Source organism: Zeus faber, assembly GCF_960531495.2.
Source record: "Zeus faber genome assembly, chromosome: 1".
Classification (NCBI taxonomy): domain Eukaryota; kingdom Metazoa; phylum Chordata; class Actinopteri; order Zeiformes; family Zeidae; genus Zeus; species Zeus faber.
The window spans coordinates 4,496,318-4,509,830 of record NC_137193.1 but is presented as its reverse complement, the minus strand read 5'-3'; positions in this window follow the sequence as shown (position 1 = coordinate 4,509,830).

Sequence of the window (13,513 nt, the reverse complement as noted above, 5' to 3'; positions counted from 1 at the left end):
TGTTGGTGGTGCCACCTTGATTCTGGTCGCCTGAATCCATTGCAGTTGGCTTTTGACCTCGACGGCAGTCGGGATCACCAGGAGGACCTGTGTCGGCGGTCCGTAGCGTGGTTCTCCCTCTGTTGGCTTCAGACTCCAAGCCGGCAGTCGTCACCATGTTGTAAGGTGTGCATAGGTTTCTAAGATGGGGAGGGAAGAAGATCTATCACCTGCTGAGAATATTTAGAAACAGGCGAGAACAAATGTTCACCATAGTTTCGTTGCCAATCTTGTAATTGTGTCAGATCCACCGCTGGTTTCTCGTTCATTAGAAAGCCCAAAAGAACGGGATGATCCATTTTTTACTACATGGTCACTGTGGCAGTTCTGCCTGCCACACGGCACCCAAGTGGCGTTTCCAGGGCCCTCCGGCACAGAGACACAGAAGACAATGGGTTGTAGACAGTTTATTGTAGAGCGGAAGCTGAAGGTGCAATTAGCTGGGAGCAGGTCCTAGCCTGAGTGAGTGTGAGGATGGGGTTTTAATGTTACGTTACGTTAGTGGTAACGCCTCTGACCAACTCATTTGTCTTGACTGATGTATTTTTATTCATTTCTCTTGTATTGTTCTTTTTGTGTGTTTTACTTGCCCTGAACTTTGTAGATGGTATGGAATGTGAAAAGTCAACTTAATTCCGTTTGGTCACTCGAGAAGTAAATGTTGTTCCGATTCGATTCCGTTCGATTTTTACATTAGAAGTTAGTGTAGTCGGAATGCAGCAAACATCTTTCCCTGACATCAAGCCATGCAACAGGCCTGAATTCCACCAGTTTATAAATGCTGTTGGATGAAGAATGAACCTGGAGTAAAATAACAATGACTTAATGTGTGTTACAGTAGACCACAGGTCAATGTCCTATGGCACCAACCTGTCTGTCAGACTGACACCACCTCATCTCAAGGATTATAGAAACATAAAGCTGTAAAAATAATACATTTAAAACCACCCGGACCCTGATCACACAACTGCACATTCCAGTGAAATGTACAATGTCCACGTGCAATTAAACGCACAAATCCATTATTCTTCATCCGAATAAACTCAGCATTTCTCTACCACATCAACTCATCACATACATTAGGTATGACTGGTTCAGCACTCCTAGTTTCTTTTTACAAATTTGCCAGACTGCAAAAAAAAAACAGCTTAAAATGAATATAGAATGAATATCGATATTGTTTATCTCTGACAGGTGGAATATGACAACATACAAGCTTTTTAATGGTGGTGGCGCGTCTTGTGTAATGTGTGAAATTTCAGTCACTGTTGATGGTTTATCCAGTACCTTATCGTAGAACGTCACCAATGGAGCATTAATTCCAGTGGTCTCTCCTTTTCTCTGTGGTCTATCTGTCTTACCAACCATAGCCTCATTATTCTCTTTCCCTCTCTCCTATTATGTCTATCGCTCGTTTAATTTGTCCATGTAGTTCCCTTGCTTCTTTATCGGAAATACTAGATAAGATGCCCTGTAAACGTTTTGGAAGGATCTGCACTGTGAAATCAATTATCAACTCCTGTCTGTCTTAGTAGCATTTAGCAAATGTGTCAAAGCTCAATTTAACTTTTCACCACCAGGGAGTTATCCAATTCCACTTTCTGGCCCTTTCTTGTCACAAAAACTGTAGGGACAATTCTAAGGCAACATTCTTCAGATATGCAGCCGTCATTCCAGAATACATACAGTGGGGCAAAAAAGTATTTAGTCAGCGACCAATTGTGCAAGTTCTCCCACTTAAAAAGATGAGAGAGGCCTGTTATTTTCATCATAGGTTCACCTCATTTATAAGAGGCAAAATGAGAAGAAAAAAATCCAGAAGATCACATTGTCTGATTTTTAAAGAATTTATTTGCAAATTATGGTGGAAAAAAAGTATTTGGTCAATAACAAAAGTTCATCTCAATACTTTGTTATATACACTTTGTTTGCAATGACAGAGGTCAAACATTTTCTGTAAGTCTTCACAAGGTTTTCACCAACTGTTGCTGGTATTTTGGCCCATTCCTCCGTGCAGATCTCCTCTAGAGCAGTGATGTTTTGGGGCTGTCGCTGGGCAACACAGACTTTCAACTCCCTCCAAAGATTTTCTATGGGGTTGAGATCTGGAGACTGACTAGGCCACTCCAGGACCTTGAAATGCTTCTTAGGAAGCCACTCCTTCGTTGCCCGGGCGGTGTGTTTGGGATCATTGTCATGCTGAAAGACCCAGCCACGTTTCATCTTCAATGCCCTTGCTGATGATACATGGCCCCATTCATTCTTTCCTTTACACGGCTCAGTCATCCTGGTCCCTTTGTAGAAAAACAGCCCCAAAGCATGATGTTTCCACCCCCATGCTTCACAGTAGGTATGGTGTTCTTTGGATGCAACTCAGCTTTCTTTCTCCTCCAAACACGACAAGTTGAGTTTTTACCAAAAACTTATATTTTGGTTTCATCTGACCATATGACATTCTCCCAATCCTCTTCTGGATCATCCAAATGCTCTCTAGCAAACTTCAGACGGGCCTGGACATGAACTGGCTTAAGCAGGGGGACACGTCTGGCACTGCAGGATTTGAGTCCCTGGCGGCGTAGTGTGTTACTGATGGTAGCCTTTGTTAGTTTGGTCCCAGCTCTCTGCAGGTCATTCACTAGGTCCCCCCGTGTGGTTCTGGGATGTTTGCTCACCGTTCTTGTGATCATTTTGACCCCACGGGGTGAGATCTTGCGTGGAGCCCCAGATCGAGGGAGATTATCAGTGGTCTTGTATGTCTTCCATTTTCTAATAATTGCTCCCACAGTTGATTTCTTCACAACAAGCTGCTTACCTATTGCAGATTCAGTCTTCCCAGCCTGGTGCAGGTCTACAATTTTGTTTCTGGTGTCCTTTGACAGCTCTTTGGTCTTGGCCATAGTGGAGTTTGGAGTGTGACTGTTGGGGTTGTGGACAGGTGTCTTTTATACTGATAACGAGTTCAAACAGGTGCCATTAATACAGGTAACGAGTGGAGGACAGAGGAGCCTCTTAAAGAAAAAGTTACAGGTCTGTGAAAGCCAGAAATCTTGCTTGTTTGTAGGTGACCAAATACTTATTTTACCGAGGAATTTACCAATTAATTCATTAAAAATCCTACAATGTGATTTCCTGGATTCTTTCCCCCCATTCTCTCTCTCGTAGTCAAAGTGTACCTATGATGAAAATTACAGGCCTCTCTCATCTTTTTAAGTGGGAGAACATGCACAATTGGTGGCTGACTAAATACTTTTTTGCCCCACTGTACATGTAAACAGCCATTCAGACGCTTCTTCATCTTCTTGTTTTACACAATATGTGGGGTTTTTAGTTAAATTACATGAAGACTGATAACATGCACTAGATTTCCCATGTGCCGGTCCACTAACATATACTTTCTGTTCACAACCTGGCTGTTTTCCATACTATTTTGTGTCATTGTAAAATGTGTCAATTTATCAAATGGTCCATTCATTCATCATTTTACTTGTTCTTCTTAATTTTTCCTGGCCATTGTGAACTCTTAATTTCCCATGCTTTAAAGGCATCTATGATGTAATCTCTGTCCAATTTGGATTTAGGACTGCTTTTTTATCAATAATATACAAATTAATTAAATCCATTTTAATGTGATCAAAACGTCCTTGTCTAGAATACTGGTTATTGGTCCATTTTGCCAATTCAGTTAAATATGGTTCCACGTAATAGAATCCTATTTCCCGAGGGGTCATTTTGCTAACAGGTTTACTTGGAGTATTTATTTACATGAGCGTTTATTGTTAGTAATTCCCTGATGGATTTTAGTTCTCTCCTGGGCAGATCATGTTGATTTATTCTCATTAAATTCTTAATTAACAAATTTGCATTTTAATGGTTTACCGGCTTGTGAACCCATGCTTATGGTAAGTCAATTACATGCATTTAAATTATATACACAGATTAATGAAAATATCAAACACGGTACTTAATATATGTATTCGCAAAATAAACAAATCTGTGGGTCTTTTTCTACGATTTGTTATCTTTTGGATGGTGGAATGCTGTGCATGGGTCACCAAGCTGCTAAAGCCTCATACTTTTTCAATTTTATTTATTTATTATTATTATATATATATATACACACACACACACACACACACAGGTTCACGTTTTATGTTATCGGTCTTGCCTCACCTTGCCTGTGGAAGACGCGGTCTGTTTATTGAATCAATATTAATACTTCCTGTGGCGGACCAAGGGACGTGGTTAAACCGTGGCTGCAGACGGCACCATGGCTTTCTTCCCACGGCCGCACAGCTGCCCTGAATGATTCGGCCGATCAGGAGCAGCGAGATTTCTTAATGTTTGTTTGTCTTGCTGAGAAGGATCAGCGCGCGGGGCTCGTCAGCCGACCAGCAGTCAGACTGGAACGTCATTCCTCCTGCGTCCAGACTGATTGTTATTATTGGTTATTATTTGTCATTTTGGCCAGTGATCCTCTGTTCCGCAATTTAATAGAAACTCAGCCGTCCGTCTCCCTCCTTAAACTCTTACCTGGGGGTAGAGACTCCCAACTTCCTATGATCTGAGTAGGCCTACTATCAATACCACATTTGATGTACAGCACTGCAGTCCGACTGTGCAACACTCCAGGAATATTTCACCTTCCATTCACGTGTCCATAGCTGTAGCAGTTGTTCTGTTCCAGACGCCTTTAGTCTGAAAAGTGCCAAGGAGAATAATTATAATAATAATCTGAACAATAACAACATAGCTGCAGGCAGCAATACACAGGGTCCTTTACAGTCATGTTGAGTACAGTTTATATTTTGCAGATTTTCCGTAGTCCGGCGTCAAACTACACAAATTCTGCTTGATTCGGACACAAATTTGACGTATCCCACAAATTTTTAATTGTCCGGGCATAATAGTCCTCTTTGTCCTGTGGAGTGTGACATAATTGATGAACACCCAGATAAGGGGTCAATAATTTAAATAAACACATTTTCCTTTCAATTTGTACTCTATTGCACTTCTTGTGCTCACAATCTAATTGCCTGTAATGTAATACAGATAACATTTATTGGACATTAACATTAATTTGGAATTTGACTTATTATGGACAGACTCGTCCCTATTTAATGCTCCCTTTTCATTTTACTATTTTTTCAGATCCGCTTTCAGATTCCAAGAACATGAAATTCATCATGGACTCTCAGATTTTGTATTTCACAACCTCCTCGAATCCAGGGATGTAAGGAGGAACACAATGCCGCACATAACACAGGATTGGATCCCAACCCCCATGTCTTTGTGGTGTGGGGATGGTGTGGTTTGAGCAGCCACAACTGACCTGGGTCTATGTAATAGAGGACCCAGGATCAGAGTGGTTGGATAACTGTTGCTCATTGGTTGGTCTAACAACCCCCATCCCCACACACACTCAGGAGAGGAGCCCTTGTCATGACACATGTCCATCTACCCCTGGGCTAATTCCAGCAAGCAGCCACAGCAACCGCCTGCAGCTAGCTGCTCCATCCAGCAGCCTGGAGCAGATGGACATGTCATGACAAGGGCTCTTCTCCTGTGTGTGTGTGTGGGGATAGGGGTTTTACCTGTTGCTCCTTAGACCAACCAATGAGCAACAGGTATGCAGCCACTCATAACTGGGTTCCCAATTACCTAGACCCAGGTCAGGTGTGGCTGCTCAAACCACACCATCCCCACACCACAGTCTTCAATCTAAAAAAAGACCAAAAAGATAAAATATCAACCGAACAGCCCCACTGACATAAACCAGGTAAGACTTCCGGTTCTCAAGAACAGGACCGTAACTGTCGACACTTTTAGCCGGAATAGTGCCAAGGAAAATAATAAAAATCGGAACAATAAGAATAGGGTTCTATCCCGTAGGGATGGACCCCAAATAATAATGTTAAAATATTATTTACAGATCACTGGAAAGTCTGGGCGCAACACCCCTTATAAGCGCGCTTTAATTGCCCCAACTTTCTGAACACGATTGCGCTGCCTTTTTTTTGGTGTTGCGCAGTTACCACCAACACTCTGCATACTGTAATAATTCCCTTCTAACTGCGTGTGGCTATTAGTGCTGGTGTTTGTGAAATGGGAGCTATATGCGACGAGGCTCATTTGCATAGAAAGCGGGCAATTTTGCACCAAATCTACGAACACCACCTAATTGAAATAAGTGCAAATAGCATTAATGCACCGAGATACTATTTGCGAATTAGACGCTCACTTTTCCTGTTATTAGCGCTAGTTTGTGTGTATGTTGATGAAGAATGGTTGATTGATTCCCAGACTCTTCCAACACTGTTCAAAGGGGTATGGTTTCTCTCCTGCGTGTATACACTGATGTTGTTTTAGTCCACCCCTTCTTGTAAAGCGCTTCCCACACTGTTCACAGTGGTAAGGTTTCTCTCCTGTGTGTACACACTCGTGAATCTTGAGACTGGATGATTGACTGAATCTCTTCCCACACTGTTCACAGGGGTCAGGTTTCTCTCCTGTGTGCATACGCTGATGAATCTTGAGGTTTCCTAATTGACTGCATCGCTTCCCACACTGTTTGCAGGAGTACGGTTTCTCTCCTGTATGGCTGCGCTGATGTCTCTTCAGGTATCTTGGTGCACTAAAGTCCTTCCCACACTGTTCACAGCCATATGTTTTTTTGGAAAATAAAGACTTCCCACAACAGTTACAAGTGTGAATTTGTTGTGAGCCTTTCTGTTTCAGCGTGGTTCCTGAAGTTCCTATTGGATGAGATTCTGCCGAGGGGAGGAGACGCTCTGCTCTGATCGCTCCACCTCCCAGCTGTTGGACGCTAAGCTTAATGTTTCCACTCTTAATGTGGGGATCAGAGATGGGAGATGTAAAGGAGGACAGACACTCGGGACAGGAAAATCCCTGAGTAGGAGCCAAATGGGGTTTCTCTGCAGAGGAAGAGAGGGAGAGAAAGACAACAGTGGATTATAAAGTCAGCAAGGACATGAAGAATTTAGAACATTTAGAAAAAAAATTGGAAAGTGAAAGTAGTAAAGCAGTGAAGTGACTGCACCATCAACAGCTTCAGGAATAAAAGTGAAGTCATATCGTTTTACTAGATAATTGCCTTCAAGTGATCAGGAAATTACAGACCTGGTCATCAAGGTTCCACTGCGATTTCCCCCAAAGTAGTGGCAAGTAGATCCCACTATCAGTAACGGTAATCTTATCAGTAATAGTATTCTATTTATTGATGAAGAGATAAATCATTTAATTATTTTACATTTATAACCATTAAAGGTAAATATTTGGACTAAGTAAAGTAGAAACGCATTTTATATGGTATTATTGCATCACATCATATAAGGGATAATGTTGAGTCAAGATTCAAGAGGTTTATTTGTCATACATACTTACTGGAGGTAAGTTTAATTTAGGAGGAGGATTTAAATGTATATTTAATACAACACAGACAATTAATACTATTATGTTTGGGTGATGGCAGCTCAGGAGGTAGAGCTGGTCGTCTAGTAATCTAAAGGTCACTGGTCTAATTGCTCCTGATGGCTGCGTCCATCGGTGTTTGAAAAATTGTAAGTCGCTTTGGATAAAAGCGTCTGCTAAATGCAATGTAATGTAATGTAATGTAATTATGGAACCCAGAATCGCGATTGTGGCGCCGCCCCTTGCGGCCACCTGTGTGAGTGCCATGTGTTGATTACGCACATTTTAGTATTTTTAGAGCTTATTGTGCATTATCACCGGGTGTCATGACATTTCACTGCATATATGTATGACTGTATGTATATGCATATGTATGTGAGACATCACCTCTTGAATCTTGGACTTACATACATACAGTATATGCAGTGAAATGTTATTGCAACGCACCCGGAGGTTATGCACAATAAGTTTTAAACTGAACACAATTGCTACCTAATTTCTCCCTAACTAAGTGAAACTAACTGACTGCTAAAACCTAATGCAGTTAGTAAATACAATAATATAAAATAAAGACTCAAAAGGGTAATACAGATTGGGGGTACAAAATATAAATAAAGGCAATAGACATATGTATGGGATGCATGGGATAGGCTATTTGTATATACAGATAGGTGCAGTAAAAATATTTACAGTATAGCATACAACAGTATGACACAGCAATACCGTAACACTGAACAGAACAGCAATACAGCACAGTATGCAGTAACCCAGAACAGTGATACAGTACGCAGCAGAGTGTGCTACCTACAGTACAGTAAGGCAGTGGGACCCCTGGTGAGGTCAGCATTGACAGTTCTTATGGCTTTGGGGAAGAAACTCCGTCTCAGTCTCTCTGTTCTCGCTGTGTGGCTGCGGAGGCGCTTGCCTGACGCAGCAGCTGGAACAGTCCGTTGTTGGGGTGGTGAGGATCCTTTATGATCCTGCGGGCTCTGCTACTACACCTCCTGGTGTATAAGTCCTGCAGGGAGGGGATGATAGTTCCAGTGGTACGTTGGGCTGAACGCACCACCCTCTACAGGGCCCGCCTGTCCTGAGCAGTACAGTTCCCAAACCAGGCAGTGATGTTGCCTGTCAGGATGCTCTCCACTGCTCCAGAGTAGAAGGACTTGAGGATCCTCACGAGACCCGGAATTTCCTCAGCTGCCTGAGGTGGTAAAGACGCTGCCTCGCCTTTCTCACCAGAGTGTCTGTTTGTAAAGTCCATGTTAAATCCTCAGGGTTTTTATTTCCTCCCCCTGCGCCGTTATGCGTTCCAACGTGTTCCATCTGCTCCACTGGGAATCTTTTCCTCAACTACCCCTTTCCGTTCCTGTGGGTTCTACTACTTCCTGGCTCTGTATTTTTATCTCAAAATGGCCTGTGCCCCACAAAGACACCCGTTGATACAATTAGAACAAGACCACAGATTGTTCAGTTCTTATCGATAAGACAAAATATGAATAGATTAAATTCTGATTAGCAATTAGTCGATCAACAATTGATGAAGTTATTATCTGTTGACATTCGTCTGGTCAACAGCTTGGTAGGAGAAAAAAATAAAAACTTACCTGACTGAGGTTGTCTGGTCTCCTTCCAACCCTCATCACTATCTTCAGTGTCAGTTTGAGAAGAGTGTGAAGAGAAGAGCTGCTCAGCACCAGCTGGTTCTAAAGCAGTAGCTGGATCTGAGCTACTGGCTGCTTCTGACACTCCACAGTCCTCTCCATCAGCTTCTGTTTCCATCTGTTCAGTTGAGGTGCAGGCAACAGGTTCTGCCTCTCTCTTCACCTCAGTTTGGTTTTGATGAAGCTGGGACCACTGAGCGCACTCTACATCATGTTCAGTCTTCACAGGGAACTCCTCCTCTTCCTTTTTAATGTGTGGGGGCCCTGGCTCCTCCTGGCCCAGACTGGGGCTCCACTCCTGCTGCTCAGGGAGAAGCTCCTCTTTACAGACAGAGAGCTGCTGGAGCTCTAGAGGCAACAATGACAAACAGACACAGGGAGGAAAACTAGGACAGTGAGACCAAGCGGAAGTTGAAACTTCAGTAACGTCTTTCAGATCTTGTTCGAAAGAAGAGTTAGTAGCAGGAGTAGTGATGGTAATACTTATAGTGGTAGTACTTCTTGTACATATAGTAACAGCAGTGGCAGTACGAGTTGCCTTCTGTCTTTCGTTGTCAACTGTCATTTAACCACAGAAACAATAGATTTCGCTTGTCAAAAGCAGCTGTTTACCAAGTGCTGAATAGTCAGACTTTCTGAACAGGCTGTAGGTCAGACAGAAATATAGTTCCACCTCCCCACAACCAAGCTAGTTCAGGAACAAACAATACAACAATACTTTATTCATCCCGGAGGGAAATTCGGGGAAACCCCAAAAATGCTAAACTGTAATATATAATTGAAATGTACATAAATTAAACGCAATTAAATGATTATTAATTTCAAAAATATGGTACTAATATAAATCAAAGTTTGCCTGGTTCCAGACCTGCTCTGTGCAGCACAACTCGGGGACTCAGTGCCGCGTCCAGTAACTCGCGTTGACCATTGTTTTCTTCTTGTAAACGAGAAACTTTCGCCTCGTATTCTGAGATGGTTTTTTCAAATAATCCTAAAATCTCCTCCACAGCCGCAGCCAGAGGACGGCTGATGTCTGCTCTCAGGGTTTCTAACCTCCACATCTTAACACCACGATGGACAAACTGCTGCGGGGAACATCAGCAAGCTAAGCTAACGAGCTTCCGGACTTCCGGTGCGTCGCTGAAAATGTTCCCCCGGAAACGACACTGATTACATAGTTCCGGGGTCCCGTGTTCTGGGTGTGACTGGATGTTTATTATTTAAATTCTTATCGGTGGCTCCTTGTGCAGAAACACAACCTTGGAACAAAACGGAGGAGATTAGCAGTGAAGCCGTCCTCGTTTTTTCATCAAAATACGAATGATGATATTTCCCCGTTGATTTCCATGTTATTGGGCCATGATGGTAATTGGTGGCGTCTGGCTGCGAGTAGCGCCCATCACACTGTAAACATGATGGAGTTGAACAAGAGCAAACAAGAAATCACATGGAAGTGCACTCATCCTGTTATTACCACTGTGCATAAGGACTTTTCAATGACAGTGTTCTCTATATTCTATATCATAACCACATCCTGTTCCTTTGACACTTCTTTTTATTACCTTCCAAATAAAAGTAGATGTTGTAGCTGCTTTCCTTTACATTTTTCTTACATTGTACTTTGACAAAAGATTTCACCACAATCATTTAAAAGACAAAACAACATTAATACATTTAATTAATTCGTCAAATTAAAAATGTCGACGAAGAGACAGTAAAAAGACAACAAAAGATAAAGAAAAAAAACAATTAAAAATCAAATAAAAGTGGAGGCGACATCACATGAAAGCAGATCTATAAAAATGTGTTTCAAGAAGTGATCTAAAATAAGTCACTGATGCTGCTCTCCATACCTCCTCAGGCAGGTGGTTCCAACGCCCAGGGGCCCTGGTAGAAAAGGCGCGGTCCAACTTTAGTTTGAAGTGTAGACTTTGGAATAAGGAGAGAGGTCTGCAGCTGGACCCTTCTGGACCTCTCTCCTGAGGCCCCTGTTCTGTGGCCCCCGCCCCGCCGGTCAGAGGATGTGTTGTAGTAGTAGGAAGTATAGTTTACTCAATATAATTATTTGAAAACTATATATTTAGAAATGTTTTACAAATATATTAACAATATATGTGCTGTAATTGATGTAGCAAATATACGAATACATCAATAGTAATGATTAAAATGTTTCTTGATGTTAACCCATGTGTTCATTGAAGTCTATTTTACAAGCGTCGGTCAAACTTTTCCCCCTCCCTCTCTCTCTCACCTGCCCTCTCTCGCTCTCTCTCTCTCAGTCTGCAACTGTGTGACTTTTGGTTTCATGTTGTAAAGCTCTGTACTTTGTCACTCTATGCCGTCCTTCCAGTAGTTTTCCACTCGGGGGGGGGGCTATAAAGTTAAGACAGAACCGAGTCTCATGTCTCATACCTTGGTATCAGACCAGAGTGCACCATTGCTGTACCTGTTGTAATAAATCCAGGTAAGTACTATACGAACTTTACTTCCATGTAGTAATTTATTTTATTGGAACTCAGCTGTCCCGTCAAGTCAGCATGATCAGATCACGCGATGTGTTTGTCATTGATGTACACAAGATAAACCCAATGAGACCAAATTAAGAATTAAGAAAATGTATTAATCTGATCTCAGTTATAAAGTCAAATTGATCGTAAGACAATGTAAACATTATGTAGGCTGCACGGCGGAGGGAAGGAACTGTGGATGAATGGTGAGAGCAGGACAGAAATGACAAACCTTTGGGACTTCTGGCGTAAGCCACGCAGCCCGGCTGCTCACACTTCTCTCACGGTCGATTCCCACGAATTATTAAAGTACATGATACTGGGAATCAAAACCAAGAAGTCATGAATCAAACCTAAATATATGAGGAATGCATCTAAGGCCTGGAGAGCACAAACTGTGGAGAAATCAGAAACGGAGACGCAGATCAAAGTGAACAAACAATGGATACTACGCTGGCCACGCCCGCCCCCATCTCCATGCAGCTGGCTGAATGAAGAAACCATTTCTCTGAATCCAGAGCAGAAACAAAGAAAAGATTTGACGGAGCTAAAAGAGCTGAAAAACCTCACGAGGCAGTTGAACATTTGGACCAGAGATTTGACAGAGTGGAAGGCGTCGTCACCAAATTGTGGTGGTAATTCAGACGTACTTGGTGTGAGGCTCTAAACTCACGTCTGAGCTTGTGTCTCGGAATACAATTATACAAACGGTTATTATTTTAGATAAAATTGAGATTAAGATAGTTAAACAGCATACAACAAGGCAGCCTGCCGAAAGTGTGATCATCAGGAGAAAAGAGTCGGTTATATAGGCGGGGCTCCTCCTTTGGTAAAGTACTGTGTGTGCCAGATGTATGTCTTATGTTTTGGAAAAAGCAGAATGTGTGAAAATAAGAAGGTTCTGAATGTTGATAACGGACTTCAATAATAGCTTGAATATTTGAGCTGCCACACACTTTTAAGTACTCCGGAGCTTTTAAAAATGAAATAAAAACACAAATACTACACAACACAATCCCTAAACCAGCTGTACATGTAGCAGAGAAATATAGTCTTAATTCTAGGAAAACCAACCCATGAAAAAATGCTGAAATCTGCCTGAAGGAAGGTTGTTTTCAAAAGCAGCATTATTTTTTATCCTACATGCATTACTACCTTAAATGTCGCCACACAAAACACATACTCTATTATAGTTAATAATTAGAACTAAATGACATCATTTTTCAAAAATATCACAAAGAATTTATTTTAAAACTGTTTCCTCTATTTTCAGTGACGACGTGGAAAGGTTATGCTTGACAGACCTCATCAAATATTATAAAACATTAAATTATGGGTAATAAATAATATCTTAATTGAACAGGTTTTGAATGGAGCTCCTCTGAAGGCTTCAATGACGTCACTTCCTCTTTATTCACTTAAACTTTAAGTGAAAAAAGAGGTTTCTCAAATAGTGGGGCGCGCCCCCCTTAGGGGGCTCGGAGCGATGCCAAGGGGGGGTGCTGTGACTCCGGGGAACATGCTTTTTTTGCCGCATGGAGGGGTTTTTTCACCGAACAAGAGCACACAGCACAGAGCAGGAGATATGAAGTGCAGATAACAAACCCTTAAGGAACACAATGGAAAAATATTTAACAGGGATGAAAAGAAAGGCGGAGAGAGACGGAGATAACGAGACAAACGTAATTCTCCCCAAAGCTAAGACGAGGAAATATGACGAAGCGTACGTAGAGCTTAGCTTCACTGCGACTACGGTGGAGACGAGGAAAGAGCGCAATGTTTACTGTGTCTAAAAAAGTAGGCAGCGGACAACATGAAGCCAAATAAATGAAGGCGTCACTTAAAGACATTACACCCCAATCACGCTGATAAGCC